The sequence below is a fragment of the Cyanistes caeruleus genome, chromosome 2, assembly GCF_971803275.1.
Source record: "Cyanistes caeruleus chromosome 2, bCyaCae1.hap1.1, whole genome shotgun sequence".
NCBI classification, from domain to species: domain Eukaryota; kingdom Metazoa; phylum Chordata; class Aves; order Passeriformes; family Paridae; genus Cyanistes; species Cyanistes caeruleus.
Window position 1 is genome coordinate 111,006,167 of NC_141702.1, and position 16,612 is coordinate 111,022,778.

A 16,612-nucleotide genomic window follows, 5' to 3' on the forward strand; every position below is an offset into this window, starting at 1 on the left:
TCTATATTGTATTCTATATTCTATTATTGTATCTATATATATTCTATATATTTATTAGATGCTGGAATAGATGGACAATTCTGGTGAAAGCAAGGGGGACATTAAGTGCCTTGGTACAAACAGTATGTACAGAAATAATTGTCTGTACAATACCATTGCTGATGCAACTGAAAGGAGTCAAGGAGAGCAAGGAGTGAATGGCTGGCACTTGAAATTTTTCACTGAAACAACTTGGCAGCAACACCTCTTTTTTGCTTTTTCACCTGCTTGCTTTTTCCTTCTTTACCTGGAACAAATGTGGTGCTTTATTTGCTCAGGGAGAGGTGAGGTGTTCTGGTCTTCCATCTCTTTGTTCTGTAGATGATCACTTTGACCCCAGCATGATAAAAGACAGGTTGTGCTCTGGGTGGCTGTGAAGTTTGACCTTTGTGCTTTGTCATTCCTCATGGGAAGTGACACATTTCTGAAAGAGCTGCAGGTTTTTACATGAGTTACTTCCTACCCTCTTTCTTTAAATATTCATGTGATTTTTCTCAAGATTTGGGCCAAGTGAAAGAAAATAAGTTATGCTGATGGTGAAGTGTTAAGAGTCTTGGTGTGGGGAAGGAGGAAGGGGGAGAGAGAAGAGGTGGGGCAGAGATGAAAAGGAGAGAGTGGAGAGGGGAAAGAGAGGCAGGGACAAGTGATCACTAAGAGGTCCATGGGAGGATCAAACATGAACAGGAGAGTTGCAGCAAAAAGAGGGATGGGAAAAGAGCCCAAGAATTAAATCATGTGAGTAAGATAGGGTGGAGTGCACATGTGATGTTAAGTGAAACAGGAGTGCCAGCATTAATTATTTGATTTATACCCTTCCCTGCAACCATGAGATAAAAACCAGGCCTCTTGCGTGAGACACACCTGATAATAAGGAAAAACAGGCTCAGTGGCAGCTGGGGAGGAGAAATGCTGTGAGAGCATTTCCCCACCTTCTGAAGGGACAGGAGAAAGGGCAGAGGACAAGGCTGAGCATGCAGGGCTGTGGGGCCAAATAGACAAAAGGTGCTGGGGTAGAAGTCTGACAAACCATTTTTGTTTACTCCAAGTTTGGAGGAGCACTGGTGCCTGTACCTGGTCCACTCCCACGGAGACAGAATTGTCCTGGCAAATAACTGGGAGTGTGTGGAGCAAAGAGTAAGGGAACTAAATGACAGAGATAAAGGAACAGAATGCACCCAGAAGCACGATGGGAATGGGATTTGGGGACAGCTGGGACACAGAAGATGAAAAGTCTTTACAAAGTATGTGCAAGAACCTGTATCTGCTGTATTCTACTGTATCTTTCTTAAATGCTAAGTAAGACTAAGATTTAAGTACTTAAATCTCTGTTGTATTATTTCTTAAAGGGAGACTACTAAGATGAAGGCACGAGAAAATTTGACTACAATGGGAAGAATAGAATTTGAAAACTGAAATAAGATGTGTTTGGATGAGACAGCTGAATGTGGATGCAATCTTTGTTCTTTTTTCTTCCCTGAATACAGCAGGGAAAATGAAGTGCTGCTGTGATTAAATAACACTGCGTCAGGGTGAGCCATTAGAATCCATTAGCTTGTTTGTATAAAGGCTCAGGCCTTTGCTTCAAAATCCAGTTGGGAGGAGGAAATACAGGATAAGGAAGGTAAATGAGCTATAATTAATGCACAAATTATAAGGTTTATCTTCCAGAGGATGGAGTCCCTGTTTTCTGCCAGTTGGTTCCTTGGCATGACTGCATTTTACACTTGGATCCCTTCCTCTCATACCCAGTTTTATTTTGTTCTGTAGGCTTGAGTGAAATGTGGCACTTGACAGAGCTGGTGATAAGAGAATTCCTGGCAGTCCTTTTTAGCTTTTCAACACTGGGAGTGCAGAAAGCCAAACTTCAAAAAGGGTTTTGCTGGAAAGTACAAGAAAGAGGCAGATTAGAATTCCCTGGAAGGTTTGCACTGGGTATGCAAGTCAGCAAGGATCCTCAAGCAGGTAATGCTGAATGTGGGGCTTTGTGGTGCAGCAGTGAGCAATCCAGCTCTTATCTGGTGCTGCTGTTCTGATCTAGCTCACAGTCAGCATTCACCCCCTGAAATTTGGCCTCCTTTCCCTTCCGCCTTACTGCACCTCATATGCCTAAGATTTCCACTCGAGCTGCGTTTGCTTGAGGGCACCAATCCAAATGAGTTCATGTCTGCACTGAACTATTTCCTTCTCAGCATAGTCATGAAACCAACTCAGCGAGCAAATAGGGCAGGGAGAGCTGCTTAATGGATCCCTTTCATAGGCAATAATCATGGGGGTGGTTCTGAATGGAGCAATGTCTGTCAATCAGCCCCAGCACAAAACACTCTTCAAATCCTCTCCATTCTCTTCCTCTAACTTTTTAAAGCTGTTGCCCCCTTCCTTGCTGGATAAAGGTGAGAACAGGAGTGGGAATGAGAATTACAGTAAACTGCAGTTCTGGAAGCAAATTCTCAAAATGTTGGGAGTGATGAAATACTGAGCAGGTCAGTTTTTCTGTTGTGCTCAGACCAGGTACTTGATCATTAATCAAAATTGATATTTGCATTGGCTCAGCCTGCTCCAAGTAGTGTTTAAACAGCTCTGGCTGGCTTCTGCTGAGGGGTGGCTGAGCAACACCTTGTAGGCTTGGCATGCCAGCCTTTTGAAAAGATGAAAGAGTCCATTTCCATTTGTCAATGTAAACATTTGTACCCTGTCTAAAAACACCTGACTGAACCAGGTGACCTGGGGTGTCAGTCATCACTTCAGTCATCACTTCAGGCATCTGTTAACATCTGTGTAGGTATGGAACAAATCCCTGTGACCTCAATTTTTGCTCAGTTTTCTGTATTTTCATGATACTGCAGTTATATGTATTATTTATTTATTTCTATTTTTTTTAAGTTGCCTTCAAGCCTAAGGACTTCAGACATGAGTTATGTGCTTCAGATGAATGCACACTGAGTGTCCTGTCAGAAATACATTGAGATAAATTTGACAATTTCAAATTTTGTATGGAGACAATTCCAATCAGTCTCCTAATTTCTAGGCTCCTTGATTTACATCTGCATGTTCAACCTGTGTCATTTCCAGTCTTTCCTGCCAAGCTCTCTATCTAAATGAATTCATCTTTCCTTGTCATATGGTTTTGTTCCCTCTGTCCCCTCATTTCTCTCATCTCTTGATGGACACTATGCTTGCCTCTCCGGTAAACCTCAAGGTTTTCTGAGAAAGTTACAAAAAATTACAAAATCGCTTCTATCAGAGCCTGATTTCAAACTGTTTCAAGCAGATGAGTAAGTGCAGGAAAAATGTTGCCAAACAAGCTGTAAATTTTCTGATTTTGGAATTGGCTTTCCTAATGCCACTGCCATTGTAATTTCTTTAAACAAAACTGCTCTGGACAGATTTGGAGAGAGTTTCTACAGGGGATTAGAAGTAATCCCTGGACATCCCCTGTTAGATTTTTAAGACCAGAGCTGCAGCTTAGTATTTGTTGTGGCTGTATTTTTGTGTCCTTTTCCCCTCTTCCTCCATCCCTCTGGGTAAATTTTGGCTGAGTTCTACAAAGATGATTCATTTGTGTTTCCTCATTTGTCTTAAATGTGTCATGTTTTTTCCCCACTATTCCTATCGCTGATACTCCCCCTCTTCCAGAAAAGTCAGTGTCTCATGACAGTCCAAATTTTGCCTTTTTTTTGAGGACATCCACACTGTGCTGGCAGATCTGTGTGTGATGAGTATTTCAAAGCCCTGCTGAAAGGAAGTCACAAGTTTTAAGAACACAGACCTTTCATTCACACAATAAATTTGAGTTGTGACTTTAGAAAACATTATCCTTCCAGCCACTCCTCCTCTGTCTTCTTACCTGCAGGATCATTCTGGTTCTTAACATTCTGTGCTCTTGCTTTCCTGGTGTCCTGTAACATTAAGAGTGTGATAAAGCTTGAAATAGTTGTGTGGTTTATGTTCAGTCTATAGAACTGCTTGGCCAAATGGGGAGGTTCTCACCTATCTTTAGCAGATCAGACCTGAAAGCTCATCTGTGAGCCTGCTATTGGAGCAAAATTTTACTGAGATTTGAATTATTCTTTAGCAATATTAAAGAAAATAGAAACACGTTTATGTCCCTAGAGACCCCTTGTGCTTTTCTTCTTTTCCAAAATCTGCATAACAGTTTGCATTTCTTATCATCCCATATTCAAACATATACAAATTCCTTTTGAGAAAAAAATGAGGGGGGGAGCAGTGGGTGGGAAGAAATCCCCACTACAGCTGTTACAAAATCTTGTAAGGGTAGGAAATACTAGGCTGAGCTAAAAAATGAACCCTCACTTTGGTGGATATCTTAGTGGGAAGTGGGAGAAATTTTTTAAAGATATAAACCCAAAGGAATTTGTCTTATTTTCCTTTCAAACCTTCTAATACGTGGGGAAGCAGATTTCTGCTGTAGATGAAGGTTTGGCTGCTGCCCAAGAGACCTAAAAGTTTCATCATCTTGTTACTTGTTGACCACTTTGCTTATGAGAACAAAAATGCCAGAGAGGTCAGTGAGTTGTTTTTCTTAGACCTGTCCTAGGTGATTTTGATACAGTGCCAGGTGATCAGCAGTAGTGATGCTCAGCAGGAGATAATGATGAGTATCCCTGTGAAGAAAGTTGAAACCTAAGCCATGCTTTGGAAACTGGATGACTTTCAAGAGAGGCGAGCTTTGTTTGTGCCCTTCAGTTTTTGGAGAGGTTCCTTGTTGGAACTGGTCTGGGAATTTGTCCTTGTTCTTAGAGCTGTCATCTCTTGTCCATAGAAATACAGCCTGGATTATTCTAATGTGTGCTCAAGGAAGGGCTGGACCTTCCCAGGGCTCCATCGGCCCTCCAGCCTCTCAGAGGAAGAACAAAACACTTCTGGTAGCTTGTGAGAGCCTTTAATCATTAGAAACTGCTTCTAGACTACAGTGGTTGGTGACAAGCAGCAAAATTATCTTCCAGGAATTCTTTTGGGATTTTTTGTGGGTTTTTGTGGGGTTTTTTTGTTTGGTTTTTTTTACCTTCACTTGCAGTGAGCTCTACAACAAATCCTGCACTGTCTGAATGTTCAGTATCCAGTGCTCCAAGGATGAGAAGATTGTCAGTCAGCTGCCTCCTCCCTGCACTGCAGTTTGGAGTGAACACTGGGAATACCTTTAGTATCTTTTAGTATCTTCTGGGCATCCCCAGGGGGTGTTGCTGGTACAGCCATCAGTGATAAAACTTAAACCTGACGCCCTGGTGATCTTTTAGTTACAAAGTATGACAGGAAAATTTGAAGTTTATAGGTAGTCAGTGGTTACATATGCATTGGACAGGTTTTTTTTTTTTCCTCCGTGAAGTGTATCTTCATGTGACACATGTCAGCAGTTCTTATTCAGTGCTGATTATCATTTTTTTCCCACCAGCTTTTGAATTTTTAATTCCTGAGCTTTCTTCCTCACAGGAAAGCAAGATGAACCATTTTAGCTGTAAGTGGAATAATAGTAAATGTGAGAAAATTGGGTTCAGAGCTGCCAGAAAGTGAATGCCACAGTAGGGGCATTATGGAGGGGTTGTCTTTGGACCTCTAATTGAAGCATCTCAAAACTTTTCAAGAATATTCACATTTGATCTAAGTTTGGAACTGACATCCTTCAATTTGCTACACTGAAATAGCATTTGCTTATGCCATAATTTATTATATTTCCCAGCTCTCCTCTGTGTTGCCCGAGCCATCCTGTGTGATGGAGTTGCAGCTGCCTGCTGGAAAGTGAAGAGAAAGATGTGCCTGTGTCTTGGGAGGAGCTGGCATGGACCCAATGCACTGAATCTCAGATGATGCCTGGTCCCTTATTCCACTTCCCAGGCAGTTCCAGCACATGTGAGGGTCCTTTCATGCTTTTTCCATATTCTTGAGTGAGTTTGAGGAGAGAACATAGATCTCCTGCTCTGTGTGAGTAGTTAAGAGTGTGACATCCTCTCCCAGATTTATTTTTGTTTGTTCCCAGCACGTCCATTTTGGATTTTCTCTGTTTGAGGATGTTTGTTGTATGTAGCTGGTGTTCAATGCTGGAGAGACCTGAATCATCCTATCAGGGTAATTGATACTGACCTAATTACACAGATGACTTTTGCACTGGAATTTTTAATGGCACTTAATAATTATAAGAGTGCTTCATTCCCTGTGTCTATGATTCAGTCCTTTGCCTCGTGTGCCTTCAAAGAGCAAGGGCATTGGGTGGAATTATTTCCCTGTTGATTTTGTCTTGGGTAACTCTCTGTGCCACCTGCCTGGAGAAGCAAAGGGAGCTGCTGCAGTTTAACCTCTCCATGGAGAAAGCTGTGGTTGAGTCCAGTGGCACTCCGTTGTCCCTCATCCAGACGGGATATGGATGGACTCTGGTCTCTGTAGGAGATTGCCAAGGTCAGGTGAGGATAGGGAGACAGCACAGCTCTGCTCAGAAAACTCTTAAGACACATTTACTAGGAGGGAAGCCTGCATCCATCCTGTGCTCCATCCTGTGGATGGTGTGTCTGGAGAGGAGGCTCCTGCACAATCCAGGAGCAAGCAGCAAACAGGAGAAGCACAGATGATAATGCCATCACCTCTCCCAGTTTCACCAGGCTGGGAGAAGGTGTTAGAGGGCAGCGTGGTTCCAGACCTGCATCACACCTGGGATCAAGCAGTTGTGCCCTTCCCCTGGTAATCCAGCCTGGCAGGAATGGTCTGGGCAGGAATGGTGCCGAGCCCAGCCTCATGTGGAGCAGCTGAAGTGGTAAATGATGCCTGTATCTGGTGCACAGAAATATTTGAGAGACTTCTTTTCCCCCCTGTGTCTGTATCTTGTCCGTGATTTCAAGTGAAGCACAGTGGTTTTGAAAAACCTGTGGATAGCTTTATTTGCAGAGGCATGTTTACACCTTGCATATCTCAGGGGGGCTAAACAGACACCAGATCACCCGTGTGGGTGTAGTTCTGTGAGAGTGAGCAGATAAACATGGTGCTCCAGAGCTGATGTTATTGTTTCTATCCCCAGAAGGGAAATCTGTGAAAGGAAAGGGCTCAAACTGCAGGAGTAAACAACCAGCATTTCATTTAGTCACCTGGCATCTGCTTGCATAAACTGGTGCTGCTTTAACATTACATTAAACATCCCTCCCACCTACTTCTTTTTCTTCTCGAGTTTCTTTTCCTTTTATTTTGGTCTGTTCTGGATATCCCAGGGTCTGGAATTTGTCTTTTATAATGATATATAGCTCGGCATGATGCCAGCCACAACTCCAGGGAATTTTTGTTCATGTCATCTGAAAATCTTTATAAACATACATATATTTGGAGGATAAACAGTTTGGTATTCAAGAAGCAGGATAAAGAGTTAGAAGAGCTCCAAGTGCTCTCACCACCTGTGTCAGATCATACTGGGCTGGCAAAGTAGTAAATCCACAGTCCATCCATATGCTCCATATGCACACAGGTTGGGTTTTCTCATCCCAAAAGGACAGAGGCAAACTGTGAAGGGTGGAGAAGGAGACCACACATAGCAGCTTCAGTCTGGGTGAGGTGTGAGTCTTGCATTTGGGAAGGAGGGACTGAAGAAAGGCCTGAGAGAGGGCTACAGAATCAAGAGCAGCCTGGAAAAGCAAATGAGGATCTTCAATGGGAGTGAGCCAGAAGCACAGGAAAAACTTTGGGGTTTTTTTACACACAGCAGGCACTGGATTTTCCTGATACCAAACTAAACCTCCCCTGACTCAGCTTCATACCATTTCCTCTAGTCCTGATGATAAATAGCATAGAGAATAGAACTTCCAGCTCCCCTGAAGTTGCTGGGCAGAGCCTAAAGACTAACTAGCGAAAAAGATGGAAGAATGTACAAGTATGCACTCAGGATGATAAATGTATCTGGAAATGTATGTGTGGAGAAACAGATAATGAGGTCTAGAGTGGGTTTTTGGCAAGTTATGTAGCAAGAAGCAGCAGTGCATGCCCAAAGAAAAAGTTCAAGCAAAGGCCACCTGTAATATTGAAGGACTCAGTGAATACAGCCACCAGAGACCCTTTCAGGTCACCCTCCAGGACCATAAAAGGGCTTCCAGAAGGAGACTGATGCATGCAAATTAGTTCCAGGAAAAGTGATGTTTATGTATTAGCTGGGAGGCACATTGTAATGAATATGTATGATTATGATAGAATAAAAACCTGGTTGCAAAGTCTCACCACACACCTCAGATTGAAGGAGATACCCTCCTGTGTGGCCAGCGCTGATAAAGAATGCCAGCTTTCTAATGCTTCAAATTGTGTTGGAAAGTTTATTTTCTGGAGGATTTCAGGGTCACTGTCACTGGCCTTGAGAGTGCTGCCTCCAGTGAGGATGCTGAAGACTCCACTGAGGTCTCCCCTCAGTCTCCTCCACTGATCAGACCAAGTGACCTCAGCTGCTCCTCTACGGCCTCTCCTCCAGCCCTTTCACCATCCTGGTGTCCTCCAGCAGAGTCAAACAGATCCTCCAGCTGCCACTCACTCCGTGTCAGGGACAGGTTTTCATTTAGATCAGTGCCTACTCAGTGAGGAAGGTTGAGCTGGATTTCTCAGTGCTCACACAGCACAAACCCAGCTGGGGATGAGCCACCAGCAAGCCTGGGGAGGCAAACAAGGGTCTGGCAGAGAAACCAGCCTGGGAGAGCAAGGGAAGGTTGGGATCGGAGAGGTTTGTGTGATATAAAGTGATTGTTTTTTGCTAGAGGGTTTTACAGAGTGGCTGGAAGCAAGGGAAGGTATTAAGAGCTGTTTGAGGTACCCTGAGTTCTCTGTGCTGAGTTTTTTTGGCTGTCCCTAAACCTTCCCCCTCTAACCAATGGTGCTGGTGTGTCAGTAGAGCTTAGATTTGAGACTTTTTCTATATAAAATTCCTATCTTCTGATTTTACTCTATTAGGGTAAAATGCTGCATAGACAATCCTATTTACAGGCATGAGGCAGCTGCTTTTCATTAGGATCATTTGCCATAAGCCCAGCTGCCAAATTACTTCTGTGTTTAAAGAATGACAGTCTCAGCCCCTCTGCTCCATGGCCAGCAGGCTGCCAGGAAGGGGTGGCAGCAGGTGAACCATTTCCATCCAAATCAGGGCTGGAGACCTCAAAGCCTTGTTCAAATCAGCCCAACTAAGCACAAATGCCTCAATCAGGAGGGTTTTTGCTGGGTGCTGATGGCTAAGAGCCACCATCCAGCCCCACCAGGGGCCATTAAGGTCCTATTCCACTGCAGACAGACCTATTTGTTGAAAATCCCTATAAATGTGTTATTAGATGAACTGGGCCCTGCAGAATTATCTATGACACGAGATCTCCCCCCTGGCTCAGCGTGGGTGGTGCTCCCCTGTGGCACTCACAGCCCAATTGCTTTGGACAAAGACCCAAAGAAGCGGTGACCAGGTTACCATTTTACAAATCCCCTTTCCAAGCACACCTCTGACTACCTTTTTAGAAGTCTGATGTTCATTTTCTGAGCCCTGAAGGACTGCAATGTTTGCTCAGTCTATTTTTTTTTTTAACCAACAATTATTCTGGCTTACTCCAGGTGGGATGTTTCTTTCTAGCTGGTGAGTTGCTGTAGCTGCTGGCAATTTTTCAGCCAATGCAAGCTGTTGTTCAGCTGGGTTTTTGCTCTCAAGCTGCTTCCGAGCCAGCCAGGACAGAGGGGAAGTGTCACACATGGACACAGGCTAGCTTTTCGGCCTGACTGCTGTTTTTAACATCTGGATTCCTTCATGTGAAGTCGTTAACAGAAGTAAAAGAGTTCAGGCTGAAGGGGGAGGAAATTCCCCTTTGACAGCTCATACAGTCTGGTTTGGGGATGTTCACGTTTGTGGCACAGTCATTGGAACACCCTGCTGGAGGAACTGGATGTGTTTCTGATTCTCCCTCCAAGAGCTGATGCAGAGGGTGATGGCAGCTGCCAGCATGGGCCCAGTCATCCTCCCTGCAGGCACGCACAGAGCAGCTGGGATTTAGACCTTTCAGGCTGAGCTCATGTCTGCCTCGAACTCCTCAGGCAGGGCTTTGCCACTGGCTCTGTTGTTCAGCCTCAGCACATGCAACAGATTGCTTCCAAACACCCATTCCCCAAGGGGCTTCCATCAAAATGCCTGACTTCTGTCTGAAGCTGGAGGCACCACGGCTCATGTCTGGGTGATTTCGAAGGATGTGCTGCCAGGCACAATATTTGGGAGCCATTTGCTCCCTGCACAGAGCAGGAAGAAGAATCCATCTCTTTTATTGCCTTTGCCACTGTAGTCCCCCAGTGGCTTCGTGGCGTGGGCGTACAGAGCAGTGCTTCCTGCAGCCTTTCAGAGCTGGGATTTGTACTCATTTTTATGATTTGTTTGTTGGATTTCCAACATTTGCCTTCACTTCCCCTCTGTGTGAGGGTCTTTAGCAAGAGCAGGAAGTGGTATCTCTGTACCAGAGCTCCAGAACCACGTGTCATCCACAGCACAGGAGGAAAAACTGGTGCCATGCTGTCGGTTTGAACTTGCACTGTTTCTTAAACCACTTCCTGACTGCAGTATCATCCTGAAAGCACCAGTTTCTTTGTTTTCTTATTTCCTTTTCACACCCCAGCAATCCCTGCTGCCTTCCTCCAGCACCTTCCAGTCCCGGCTTTGGTGGGTGCCCAGTGAAGCCAGCAGCAGCACCTTGGGATTGAAACCTTTTCCCAGGCAGGGAGTTGCAAGGCTACAGCACCACCAGGCTCCTGGAGCCTGTGGTGAGGCCAAAAGAGAGGGGAAGAGGGGTTGAGCAGCCCAGATAAGCAAGTTTGAGTGCCCCTGGTGTGGGCAAGCACTCAAGCTGGCTCTGTGACTCTGCCTGTCTCGTGTGGAGCAGTGAACACCTCGGGCAGCCCGCGGTCACCAGCAGCAGCCTCCAGTCACAGCCCCCAGCTTGGGGCACACAGCTGGCCAAGGTTCAGGATCCCAAGCAAATCCAAGCAAGGGGATCCCACACCCACTTCCCCAAAGAGTGTGTAAGAGCCCTTGCTGAGGGGATGGGGGGAGTGTTACCCCAAGGAGCTCGTCTGACCAGGGCTGTGCGGATCTATCCAGGGCCTTTGGGAAAATCCCTCCTCTAGGGCCTCTTGGCACGTTTGCCATGACACCAGGCAGGCTCCCAGCCCCACTAGAGCTGTGCTGGGTCAGTCCCTTTGCAGACCCAGCCACACTGGCCTGGAACAGGGACAACCTGAGGCAAAGAGCAGCTTGCACTGGGCCTGTGTCAGCATCGGGACAGGATCCGTGCCACACCTTGGCACCCCATTCCTCAGCAGGCAGGGAGCAAATCCCATCAATCTGGCCACAGGCTTTGTGGCATCTATTTTATCTATTTTTTGATATTTTTTTCCTCTTTTATAGGATCCCCCTCCTTCTCTGCCAGCTGTACAAGAACGAACCGAGGAGCAGCAAAGTGTCGTGGCCGCCTCCCACCCACGGGCGCTGAGGGAGCGGGGATCCCCCTTCTGACAAAGCGCGATTCTCAGCACCTGCATCCAGGCCTCACAGTCATCCTGAAAGTTTGGGGCGGCTGCTGGAGCGTCCCCTTCCTGTGCATCACTGCGCTGGCATCGCTCCACCGCCTTCCCCAGGCCGGGACAGGCTGCTTTGGGGCAGAAGGGTGCAATAGAACAAAATTTTTTGCCAGCCTGGGGAAGTCCCTAAGACGCTAGTGGGCTTTTCCCACTGCGGTGCCCACACAAGAGACACGAGGCTGTGTCTGTCCCTCCCTCCCTTCCGAGGCGCTGGGAGCCAGGATAGCAGCGAGCCAGGTGGGAAACGCTGGCTTTTGTTATCAGCTCCAAAATGTGGTCACCACAGAGGGAATGGTCAGAATGGGCTGGACTGCTGCTGGTTCTCCTTCGGGTGCTGCCGCTTTTCCAGGGGAAACAGCTGTCTGCAGATGTGTACGAGAGAGGATGCACAGCCTGAGCAGGGCGAGCTGCCTGGGCAGGAGGGTGGCCCCTTCGGATGGGGATTGGGATGGAGAACTCCTCCAGCACCGTGGCCATCGCCCCGGGCCACCCTGGACGAGTCCCCCGTGCAGCCGCTGGCAGCTGGAACCCGCAGTTAGCAGCAGAACAACAGCCCCAGCTGCCTCCCGGGTCTCCCCAGCAGTTCAATTAGCCCTCACTTGCATAAAGCAGGGAGGATAATGCCGCTCTCACCCTGTCTTCAGCCTTATTTCCATTTCTTACCAGCAGAGCACCACCGCAGGATCACGGCAAAAGGAGGGGATGCTGGAGCTCCATCCAGGCTCCCCCTGGTTCTGGGGTGATTTTCCACAGCGGCTGCTGGGAAACACAGCCCCGTGGGGGCTTTTTGTGCCCAGGCAGGGTGTGAGTGAAGATGTGAGTCATGATCCTGCAGCCTGTAAAATTGCTTTGGTCTCCCTGTTTCGGACAGTCATAATTGATTATTTTTAGCTGGAAAAGGGGGCAGGGAGGAACGGGCTGGGACGTGGCTCCCCGCTGCTATTTCAGAGGATTTGTTAGTTTTGCAGCTGACTGTTGAGAGATTAATAGACAAACCCCAACCACTTTGGTATTGTGTGCTCTTTATTTTTAATATAAATCAGTTTTGCAGTGCTTTGCAGGACACAAAGCTGCCTGCAGCCTGGGTTTCCTCCCACCAGTGAGGCCCAGTGGCTGGGACATCCACGTTTTTGTTCTGAATTTTCCTCCTGCTGCAGAAGGTGGCTGTTCCAAGAATGGGATGAGCCTGCCCATGCCTGACTGAATGCCAGCTCTCCCCTATCCTCGAGGGTGGGTCCTCCCAAGTGAGTCCTGGCTTTGGAATCTCCTGGTGTTGAAGAGATGGCCATGAGCCCTCTCGCCTGACACTGTCCCTCTGGTCTGGGGCAGAAGGGCCATGTCTGTCCCTGCCAGGACAGACCAGAGAGCCTAAATCCCTGGCTGGGGTGATGGCTGCTCTGCTCTTTTCATCATAAGCCACTTCACCAAACCCATCTCAGTCAGTTTCATCTTCATTTTTGGGTGCAGGCAGCTTTTCTCAACAGCAGGAGTGGCTGCTCTGAGTCCTTATGCTGAAGGACCAAGAAAAGTCACCCCGCAAGGAAAAAGAAGAAAAAGAAGAAAAAGAAGAAAAAGAAGAAAAAGAAGAAAAAGAAGAAAAAGAAGAAAAAGAAGAAAAAGAAGAAAAAGAAGAAAAAGAAGAAAAAGAAGAAAAAGAAGGGGTTGTTTTTCCTGCCTTGCTATTGAGCCGAAGTGGCACAGAAAGTTGTCAAGGAGATGCTCTCTCTGGCAGCAGGATGCACCTGGTGATCTTCTCTCTGCTCTGTGGAACAATCTCATTGGGAAAAGAATTCCTGTCAATATCTGAGGGTGCTCTCATGGGCTAAGCAAGATATTGCAACTTGGGTGTTGAACTTGGACTCCTTGGTGGGTTTTATTTTATTTTGTTTGAGTAATGCTGGTTTTCAGCTAGATTTCTCCCAGCTGCGGTAGGATCTGACTGTGGATGTTGCTATAATCAGTTTTGCTTCTTTGGGAAGCAGGAGCATCCTTCAAGGTGAGATGGGAGGTCAGAAGTGTCAGGACCAGCAGCTCTTCTTTGTGGATGTACCAGTGGGTCTAACTTCTCTCCCTGAGGTTAAATAATAGTGCCTGAGGACACCCAGGTCAGGATAAAGAAGAAATAGGTGCCTTGAAAGCCCAGGGAAAAATCACCACTAGTCTTTTTACAAATCTTGCAGGAGCACAATCTGTGCTATTAGTCTATGAGAATCCCACAAAATAACTCTATATCAGTTATATTAATAGTACTACAGTCCACCATCAACATGGGTGAAACACTCACCGTGATAAACCGGAGCGTGATGGAATCAGTCACTTAAAACATCCCTGAGCACAGTCCAGAGGATTAGCAGCTGGATCAAGGCAGAGCAACTGGTGATCAAGGAAAGCCAGCTCCCTGTTTAAGGAAAACATCAGCTCCTGAGAAATCCCTTACCTTTAATTGTATCTGAGAGTGTAATTGCATCTTCAGCCCAAACAGAACTAAAATCGATCTGGCTAAGGAGTGACACAAGGAAATGGGACTTTAATGAGTGACACAAAGAACGGGACTAAAATGATGCTTATCTCTGGTCACTGAATACGGGGATCTCGTTCTACATAATGTACATATAAATAATAGAGCAGCCCCTGCAAGCAGAGCCCTCACCAGCTCACTCAGATGCATGGAGCTGTTGAGAAGAGCACCCTGCATCTGTCCCTGGAATTTCACTGGGCACATTGCTAAGCTCTAAGGAATAATACAGCTTTTGAAACATATTTAAAAAAAAATCTACCAGAGATTGTTACCATTTTTCCTAAAAAATAGTCTCGTCTTCGATAAAAAAAATGTTTTGCAAACAGCTTTTAGCTGTCACCCTTTGTTTTGGACCCTACTTATTTCTGTTTGGTGAGGTGATAAGCAAAATCCTGATTTTTCATCCTACTTTGGCTCTTCCCACTTGCTTTTGGTGCATAAGAAAATGATGAATGTTAGCCCAGTGTGATTTTCACTTCATTCAGCAATGCAATCACTAGAGGGAGACAGATGGCAAATTTATCTATCCTCAGCTCTCAGACACTCTGTGGTGCCTTACAAATGACAGCAGAACAGTAGTAAGTAGGAGCTCCTGGTACATCATGCTGCCTGGGGGAGAAATTTGAAGACTTGCTGAAATCAGTTTAATTTTGTTGACTGTCCATGCTGGCAGCTGTGTCCTCCTCAGCAGCTGTGGAGCCGCTTGGCTCCTGAAGGTCGTGCTGAGTCCCTCAGCTCATTCTGGGGTGATTCAATCCCCTCCTGAGAAATCAGGGGTGCAGGAGCTGGTAGAAATCCCCCAATTCCATTTGGGGATTTTAGCCCCATGGTGCAGAATTTGTGCAGCTTGGCCCAGGCCAGTGTGGATGTGCTCGTGAGATCTCCAAGAGATGCTGACCCCAAAATAAGTGAGAATCATCAGCTGCTGAATATGAAGGTTTAGTCAAAAGGGCCAAACATCCTAATGGGTAATTTATGTTTTTATGGAGATTGGCTGAAGATAAAGACTTGTAACCAAACAAAAAAAAAACCAAAACACATTAAGATTCCTCACTCAAATACATATCAGTACCTAAAAAGTAAACATGGCCTTATGATTTATTTCACCATCTCTACCCCCATTAAGCTTAAATGAAGCAGATGCTGCTCTTCTCCTCATGAACCAGAAGGTACCTTAGGGATGTCCCTGCTTTGCAGCAGGGTTCCCTTCCAGGGTTTACATCCTGGCATCACAGCACTGTTCAGTGTTCATGAGGGCAAACCTCACTTACTTGGAGTTTACACCACTTGGACACATATATGAGTCTATGGCCCCGTGGGTGTTGTCTGCTTAAACTTTATTAAAGCCTTTGATACCATTTCCCAGAGCATTCCCTTGGAGGAACTGGCTGTTCCTGGTATGGACAGGTGTACTCTTTGCTGGGTGAAAAATTGCATGGCTGGGCCCAAAAGAGGGGTGGGGTCACTATGGAATATTCTGAGTTGGAAGGGACTTACAAGGATCATCAAAGTCCATCTCCTGGCCCTGCACAGAACAGCCCCAAGAATTCCACCAAGCACCTCTGAGTGTTGTCCAAACGCTTCTAGAACTCCATCGCCTTGGTGTTGTGACCATGTCCCTGGAGAGCCTGTTCCAGTGCCCAACCACACTCAGGATGAAGAATATTTTCCTGATATCCAACCTAAACCTCCCCTGACTCAGCCTCACAGCTATTCCCTCTGGTCCTGTCACTGGTCACCAGGGAGAAGAGATGCCCCTCTGCTGTCCCTCATGAGGAAGCTGTAACTGCAGTGAGATCTCCCCTCAGTCTCCTCCAGGCTGAACAGACCAAGTGCCCTCAGCCACTCCTCGTGTGGCTTCTCCTCAAGGCCATTCACCATCCTCAGCATCTTCCTTTGGACCCTCCCTAACAGCTTTATACATTTTTTTTTTTGTTGTGGTGCCCAAAACTGCCCCCAGCACTTGAGGTGAGGCTGCCCAGCTCAGAGCAGAGCAGGACAATCCCCTCCCTTGCCCAGCTGGCCATGCTGTGCTGATGCCCCCCAGGACATGGGTGACCCTCCTGGCTACCAGGGCACTGCTGGCTCATGTTCAGCTTGCCATTGACTGGGATCCCCAGGTCCTTCCCATGGCACTGCTCTCCAGCCTCTCATTCCCCAGTCTGTACATCCAGGCCTGCCCCATCCCAGGTGCAGAATTTGGCATTATGCCCTTGTTAAACTTCCTATGGTTGGTGATTGCCCAGTCCTCTCATTTGTTGAGGTCTCTCTGCAGTGTCTCCCTGCCTTGGAGGGAGTCAGCAGCTCCTCCCAGTTGTGCATTGTCTGTGAACTTGCTCAGTGTCCCTCCCAGTCCTGTGTCCAAGTCATTTTTGGAGATGTTGAAGAGCACAGGGCTGAGGATGGAGCCCTGCAGAACCCCGGTAGTGACAGGTCCTGAGTCTGATGTCATCCTGCTCACTGTAACCCTTTGTGCCCCAGCCGTGAGCT

General features: G+C 46.6%; 1 long non-coding RNA gene across 1 annotated transcript; it reads left to right on the top strand.

The window, feature by feature from the left end:
• The first annotated feature begins 1,247 nt into the window (after positions 1–1,247).
• LOC147655125 (uncharacterized) lies at positions 1,248–1,476 on the top strand. The gene is made up of 2 exons (XR_015283820.1): positions 1,248–1,280; positions 1,386–1,476. It is a non-coding gene; the product is annotated as an uncharacterized LOC147655125 (long non-coding RNA).
• The last annotated feature ends 15,136 nt before the right edge of the window (positions 1,477–16,612 follow it).